Source organism: Capra hircus, unplaced genomic scaffold (genome assembly GCF_001704415.2).
Source record: "Capra hircus breed San Clemente unplaced genomic scaffold, ASM170441v1, whole genome shotgun sequence".
In the NCBI taxonomy this organism is placed as follows: domain Eukaryota; kingdom Metazoa; phylum Chordata; class Mammalia; order Artiodactyla; family Bovidae; genus Capra; species Capra hircus.
In genome coordinates this window covers 17,209-25,902 of record NW_017194935.1, presented here as the reverse complement: position 1 = coordinate 25,902, position 8,694 = coordinate 17,209, and the positions used below count along the sequence as shown (strand labels likewise).

The 8,694-nt window shown below is 37.8% G+C and overlaps 1 pseudogene; it reads left to right on the top strand.

Annotated features, from left to right (window-relative positions):
• The first annotated feature begins 6,122 nt into the window (after positions 1-6,122).
• Positions 6,123-7,523, top strand: LOC108634956 (annotated as a pseudogene).
• Positions 7,524-8,694: the final 1,171 nt, after the last annotated feature.

The following is an 8,694-nucleotide window of genomic DNA, read 5'->3' as shown; positions in this document are numbered from 1 at the left end:
GGTCATCTCTTTTATGTATGGCAATGTACCTGTTTCAATGCTATTTTCTCAAATCATCCCATCCTTGAAATCTCCCATTGAGTCTAAGAGTATGTTCTCTATATGTGGATCTTCTTTGCTAGCCTCCATGTAGGATCATTGCTACTGTCTTCCTAAATTCCATTTATATGCATTAATAAACAATATTTGCCTGTCTCTTTCTAACTTTTTTTCACTGTGAATAATATGCTGTGGGTTGAACTGCCTCATTAAAAGTGACACAAATATATGTTTTTCTGTAAAGTAATGTTCCATTTGGATATATACCACAATTTCCTTATATATTCATCTGCTGATGTGCATCTAGATTACTTCCATGTCATAGCTTTTGTAAAGAGAATTGCAATAAACATTGGGGTAAATGTGTTCCTTTCAATTCTAATTCCCTCTGGTCATATGCTATGTCATATGACAGTTCTAGTCCAAGTTTCCCAAAGAATCTCCAAACTGTTCTGCATATAGGTTGTATCAGTTTGTATTACCACCAACAGTGAATTAGGGTTAACTTTTCTCCACACCCTCTCCAGGATATCGTGCTTGTGGAATTTCTTATGATGGCCGCCCTGAACAGTGTGATATGACTACACATTACAATTTTAATTTTAATTTCTCTAATAATGAATGATGTTAAGCATATTTCATGTGTTTGTTATCCATCTGTATGTCTTGTTTAAAGAAAAGACTGTTTATGGCTTTTGCCCCCTTTTAATGATGCTGTGAAATTGCTGCACTCAATATGTCAGCAAATTTGGAAAACTCAGCAGTGGCCAAAGGACCAGAAAAGCTTAGTTTTCATTCCAATCCCAAAGAAAGGCAGTGCCAAATAATGCTCAAATCACCACACAATTGCACTCAACTCACACGCTAGTAAACCAATGCTCAAAATTCTCTAAGGGAGGCTTCAGTAATACATGAACCGGGAAATTCTAGATGTTCAAGCTGGCTTTAGAAAAGGCAGAAGAACCAGAGATCAAACTGCCAACATCTGCTGGATCATTGACAAAGCAAATGAGTTCCAGAAAATATGTCTATTTCTTCTTTATTGACTATGTCAAAGCCTTTGAGTGTGTGGATCACAATAAACTGTGGAAAATTCTGAAAGAGATGGGAATACCAGACCACCTGGCCTACCTCTTAAGAAACACATATGCAGGTTAAGAAGCAACAGTTAGAACTGGACATGGAACAACAGACTGGTTCCAAATAGGAAAAGGAGTACATCAAGGCTGTATATTGTCATGCTAGTTGTTTAACTGATATGCGGAATACATCATGACAAACACTGGACTGGAAGAAACGCAAGTCAGAATCAAGATTGCTGGGAGAAATATCATTAACCATAGATATGCAGATGATGCCACCCTTATGGCAGAAAGTGAAGAGGAACTAAAAAGCCTCTTGATGAAAGTGAAAGAGGAGAGTGAAAATGTTGGCTTAAAGCTTAACATACAGAAAACAAAGATTATGGCATCTGGTCCCATCACTTCATGGGAAATAGATAGGGAAACAGTGGAAACAGTGTCAGACTTTTTGTTTTCTGGGCTCCAAAATCACTGCAGATTGTGATTGGAGCTAGGAAATTAAAAGACGCTTACTCCTTTTAGAGAAAATTATGACCCTCCTAGATAGCATTTTCAAAAGCAGAGACATAACTTTTCCAACTAAGGTCCATCTAGTCAAGGTTTTGGTTTTTCCAGTATTCATGTATGGATATGAGAGTTGGACTGTGCAGAAAACTGAGTACCAAAGAATTGATGCTTTTGAACTGTAGTGCTGGAAAAAAAAACTCTTTAGAGTCCATTGGACTACAAGGAGATCCAAACAGTCCATTCTAAAAAAGATCAGTCCTGGAAGTTCTTTGGAAGGAATGATGCTAAAGCTGAAACTCCAGTACTTTGGCCACTTCATGCGAAGAGCTGACTCATTGGAAAAGACTCTGATGCTGGGAGGGATTGGGGGCAGGAGGAGAAGGGAACGACTGAGGACAAGATGCCTGGATGGCATCACCGACTCAATGACGTGAGTTTGAATGTACTTCGGCAGTCGGTGATGGACAGGGAGTCCTGGCGTGCTGTAATTTATGGGGTTGCAAAGAGTCGCACATGACTGAACGACTGAAATGAACTGAACTTAAGCAACGGACAAAGAATTAATCTCAAAAATATACAAGCAACACCTGAAGCTCTATTCCAGTTATATAAACAACCCAATGATAAAATGGGCCAAAGGACTAAACAGACATTTCTACAAAGAAGACATAGAGATGGCTAACAAACACATGAAAAGATGCTTTACATCACTCATGATCAGAGAAATTCAAAGCCACAGTGAGGTATCATTTCATCCCAGTCAAAATGGGTGCTATCTGAAAGTGTACAAACAATAAATGCTGGAGAGAGTGTAGAGAAAAGGGAACCATCTTACACTGTTGGTGGGAATGAAAATTAGTACAGATCCTATGGAGAACACTGTGGAGATTCCTTAAAAACAAACAAACAAACAAAACTGTAAATGGAACTGCAATACGACCCAACAATCCCACTGCTGATCATAGAGACCGAAGGAACCAGAATTGAAAGAGACATGTGTACCCCAATATTCATCACTGCACTGTTTCCTATAGGCAGAACAAGGAAGCAACCTAGTTGTCCATCAGCAGATGAATGGATAAGAAAGCTGTGGTTCATATACACAATGGAGTATTACTCAGTCATTAAAATTAATGCATTTCAATAAATTCCAATGAGGTGGATGAAGCTGAAGCTTATTATACAGAGTGGAGTAAGCCAGAAAGAAATGCACCAATAGAGAAACTAATGCATATATGTGGACTTTAGAAAGACGATAATGATAACCCTGTATGCAAGACAGCAAAAGAGACACAGATATATAGAACAGTCTTTTGGACTCTGTGAGAGAGGGAAAGGGTGGGATGATTTGGGATAATGGCATTGAAACCTGTATAATATCATTTGTCAAACAAATCACCAGTACAGTTTCAATGCATGATACCGGATGCTCTGGGCTAGTGCACTGGGATAAACAGGAGGGATGGTATGAGGAGGGAGGTGATAGGGGATTCAAGATGGGAAACACATGTACACCCATGGCAGATCCATGTTAACGTACAGCAAAACCAATACAATATTGTAAAGTGATTAGATCCTATTAAAACAAATAAATTTATATTAAAATAAATAAAATAAAATTGTATCCAATGTGAGGAGAGCAACAGCGTTCTTTAAACAATATCTCTAAGTAAATGGGAGTTACAATTTTATGGGTTCACAGTGTCCTCATCAGTATGAGCCCTACCTCTTATTACAGAAAGAATAGTGGAAGATGAACTCAATTAAAGGAGAGCTTTTCATCAACAAGATCTGCATGATTCAGCCAGAAAGTTATTAAGTAATGCAGGGCTTCTAAAACAGTTCATTTAAGATCTTGGGAGCTAGCAAATAGTTTGGTCACCTAAATAAAGTTGCCTAAAATTATATATTTGACATATAAACATATATACACCTGTCTATGCATGAATGTGTGTATAAAAATGTGCAATGGCTTTTATTTCCTGTTAGATATATTAAAAATGAAAAAAAAATCATATGTAGAATGACTCAATAGTCTACTCGGTTGTTGAATATATATAAGTGGAAATACTTCAAAATATGTTCTCTTGGCTGCATGTAATATATGAGGACTCTTTTATATCACTCACCTCTCTCCTTTTAATAAATATCTACCAATTTTCAAATGTTCATCCAGCTTTATGACAAATATATATATATACAAATATCACATAAAATAGAGAGATATGTTTTCATAAAAAGAAAATATTGATACCAAGCTTAGATTTCAGAATTATTTCCAACTCCACGCTCCATTTCAACATTGAAGAGCCAAAGTTATTGCTGACTCAAACACTCCAAAGCTGGGAAAATTGAAAAATAAATTGAACCTGCAACTGAGATTTTCTGTCACACTTATGATTGAGCTCTAAGTCCAACACTTTATTTCCTTTCTTGTATTAAGCAGTCCCTTAGATTGAATAGTGTGAAATCCGAGAGAGAGAGGTAGGAGACTGCATACCTCCTCGTGTGCAAAAGTAATTTTAATCAGAGAAGCTAGAAAAGACAGAAACTAAGGAAAATAATCAAGTGATAGAGCATAATAATGATTTAACCATGAAGCAAACTCAAGGGTCTTTAGTTCCTCCTCAAGGGTCATCGATAACATTCTGAGCAATAACCTGTGAACAATTTTAGAGATGCTAAAACACCAACCAGACTGAAATTTAAGTACATAGTTGGAGCTGGACGGTCGATGATGTGGACTCCCAATATCGGCAGTAATAGGCCATTAGTAGAATGTCCCAATATTGGTTACAGACCCAAAGTCCCACACTCTGTCATTAAAATCCTTCCCTTGAAAGTATTTGGGGATTTGCGTCTTTGAAACACCAGCTGCTAAGACACCTTGCTCAGTACTACAATAAACATTGATTTCCCTGAAACCCAAAGTCAGTTCATAGATTTTACTGCACAGAAGCCAGTAGACCAAATCTGCTTGGGTAACAATACTGAATAGCAAGAATGTGTGTGCAGAAGGGTGATAAATCACTTTTATTTCAGAAACAAAGTAGATTTATTGATGTGATTTTTTAGTGTAAAAATTCTTTAGGAATGAAATTTTGCATGCTTCATGGTTTTGGTTACTATTTCTATAAGCAGTCTGTATTTTAACTTGATGCTGAAGTAGACACTGGTTGAATATTACTCTTCAATTGCTAGACCAGAAAATTTGTGATGTCACAGCTAACCTTCGATTGCTAGGAGACCAGTGATTTTGTGATGTCGCAGCTTTCTGACTTGGAAGACCTCTGTGATGGTCTAGAGAGTTTCTCTCTGTAGGCCAGCCAAGCAACATTTCAAGTTGTAGTGTGTAAAATCAAGCAAATGAGAAAAGCTTATGAAAAAACATTTCTCTCAGTTCAATTCAGTTCAGTCACTTAGTTATGTCCGACTCTTTTCAACCCCATGAATCACAGCACGCCAGGCTTCCCTGTCCATCACCAACTCCCGGATTTCTCTCAGAATCGCGTCCATCCAGTCAGTGATGGCATCCAACCATCTCATCCACTGTCATCCCCTGCTCCTCCTGCCCCCAATCCCTCCAAGAATCAGAGTCTTTTCCTGTGAGTCAACTCTTCACATGGGGTGGCCATGGTACTGGAGTTTCAGTTTTAGCATAATTCCTTCCAAAGGAATCCCAGAGCTGATCTCCTTCAGAATGGATTGGTTGGATCTCCTTGCAGTCCAAGGGACTCTCAAGAGACTTCTCCAACACCACAACTCAAAATCATCTATTCTTCTGTGCTCAGCCTTCTTCACAATTTAACTCTCACATTCATACATGACCACAGGAAAAACCAGAGCCTTGACTAGATGGACCTTAGTCGGCAAAGCAATGTCTCAGTTTTGAATATGCTATCTATGTTGGTCATAACTTTCCTTCCAAGGAGTAAGCGTCTTTTAATTTCATGGCTGAAATCACCATCTGCAGTGATTTTGGAGTCCCCCAAAATAAAATCTGACACTGTTTCCACTGTTTCCCCATCTATTTCCCATGAAGCAATGGGACCAGATGCCATGATCTTCATTTTCTGAATGTTGAGCTTTAAGCCAACTTTTTCACTCTCCACTTTCAGTTTCATGAAGAGGCTTTTTAGTTCCTCTTCACTTTCTGCCATAAGGGTGGTGTCATCTTCATATCTGAGGTTCTTGATATTTCTCCCGGCAATCTTGATTACAGCTTGTCTTTCTTCCAGTCCAGCATTTCTCATGATATACTCTGCATATAAGTTAAATAAGCAGGGTGACAATACACAGCCTTGACGTACTCCTTTTCCTATTTGGAACCAGTCTGTTGTTCCATGTCCAGTTTTAACTGTTGTTTCCTGACCTGCATACAGATTTCTCAAAAGGCAGGTCAGGTGGTCTGGTATTCCCATCTCTTGAATAATTTTCCACAGTTTATTGTGATCCACACAGTCAATGGCTTTGGCATAGAAAGATTTCTCTGAGATGGTACATATTTCTTCAGAAATTCAAGATGGGTCTCCTAAAGATGAGTTCACTGGTTCAGAAACCTCCATTAGATCTTCTTTATATGATTATACACTTACTGGGGAATCAGTTTTGAGATCTATGATTCAATAATATGTTTTTCATGCTTTATCCGAGGATCTTGTGATCAAAAGGCCATGCTACACATAGTCTGTCTCTGAAATGATGAGGCGAATAATTTTCTTTCACTCACATTCCCACGAAAACTTTGGAATATATTTGATAGTGATCAGTCTTAATCTATTTTGTGGGTTGAGAATGGCACATGTATAGTGATCAATGAAGAACTCTTTAAGAAAGAAGTCTTGGAAAGAATGGGAAATTTTAGAATATTTGAAACCAAGAGTATGAAAAGTTCAATTTGACAGCTTAACCTTTATAGATTTAGTAAAAAGTGACAAACTTTTCAAAGATCTGCTTCACTACCTGCCTTTCTGGAAGAAGAAAAAAATCATCTCTTTTGAGTAAGGTATTAAAACACTTTCAGTTATTGAAAATATGTAAGATCAAATAATGTGACATAGAAGAATGTTCACATATGTAGCTAAAATGGAATTTAAACTTGAAATAACAAATTGCTTAAAAAGTTTTATTTTTTGAAATTGAGAATAGCTGGAGGTTAGATACTAGATGTTTAACAAACTTTCCTAGCAACTTGAAACAAGATAAAAATCCCAAAGCTATGTAAAGTGGTATGTACAGTATATATACAATATATTTTTAGTTGAGGAACATGTCCTTTCTAACATGTTATTACCCATTAAAATTACTAATGGAGGTATTTTATTTGATGTTATTTAGTTGGTTTCCTTAAAGGAATATATTTTTTTTTATATAACTTAGCTTTGTCAGTTTTACCTTGGTTTATAAAGAAACTAAATAATTTAATACTTTGATTTTAGTTACATACCTACTATAATCCAACTTTTAAAAGAGGCCATCTCCAACTTTTAATAAGAATGCAAAGAAGAGTTAGGATTTACAATGTGTCTCCAATATCTTCATTAGTTCAAGATAAAAAAGGAGCATGTTAAAGCAAATGTCAAAAAATATGACCATAATTCTGAATTTCTTCCAGAAACGAGTGGGAAGAGCACATTTTCAGCCTCCACAAGTTTAAGCGTGCCTTTCATGCAAAAGCCTCATACCAGCCAGATAGTCACTAATATAAGCGCTGTATCTCCATGTGACTTACCTACCCCATCAGCAATATCAGTTAGACAAACAGACCAGATTGTGGTAGATCAACCCAATGTTTTACAAAAGTTGAGCATTTGTAATTGGCACTCACATAGCAGGTACACTCAAGTACATGGCTACTTGAGGACTTTGCTACTACAACTACAGTTACTTCTCTAGCAATTTATCCCCATTAAAAAGCAGTTATTCTGGACTGATGGTTCAGTTCAACGCTCACTCGTGTCCGCCTCTTTAGGACCCCATGAATCGCAGCATGCCAGGCTCCCCTGTCCATCACCAACTCCCGGAGTTCACTCAGACTCACATCCGTTGAGTCAGTGACGTCATCGAGTTATCTCATCCTCTGTCGTCCCCTTCTCCTCTTCCCCTTAATCCCTCCCAGAATTAGAGTCTTTTCCAATGAGTCAATTATTCGCAGAAGATGGCCAAAGTACTAGAGTTTCAGCCTTAGTGTCATTCCTTCCAAAGAAATCCCAGGGCTGATCTCCTTCAGAATGGACTGGTTGGATCTCCTTGCAGTCCAAGGGGCTCTAAGGAGTCTTCTCCAACACCACAGTTCAAAAGCATCAATTCTTCGGCACTCAGCATTCTTCATAGTTCAATTCTCACATCCATACATGACTAAAACCATAGCCTTGACTAGATGGACCTTACTTGGCAAAGTAATGTCTCTGCTCTTGAATATACTATCTAGTTTGGATAGTATATAACTTTTCTAGTATATAACTTTCATAACTTTTCTTCCAAGGAGTAAGTGTCTTTCAATTTCATGGCTGTGATCACCATCTGCAGTGATTTTGGAGCCCCAAAAATAAAGTCTGACACTGTTTCCACTGTTTCCCTATCTATTTCCCATGAAGTAATGAGACTGGATGCCATGATCTTCGTTTTCTGAATGTTGAGGTTTAGGCCAAATTGTTCACTCTCCACTTTCAGTTTCATCAAGAGACTTTTGAGTTCCCCATCTCTATCTGCCATAAGGGTGGTGTCATCTGCATATCTGAGGTTCTTGATATTCCTCCCGGAAATCTTGATTCTGGCTTGTGTTTCTTCCAATCCAGTGTTTCTCATGATGTACTCTGCATATAAGTTAAATAAGCAGGGTGACAATACCCTGCCTTGACGTACTCCTTTTCCTATTTGGAACCAGTCTGTTGTTTCATGTCCAGTTCTAACTATTTCTTCCTGACCTGCACACAGATTTCTCAAGAGTCAGGTCAGGTGGTCTGGTATTCCCATCTCTTGAAGAATTTTCCACAGTTTATTGTGATCCACACAGTGAAAGGCTTTGGCATAGTCAATAAAGGAGAAATACATGTTTTTCTGGAAC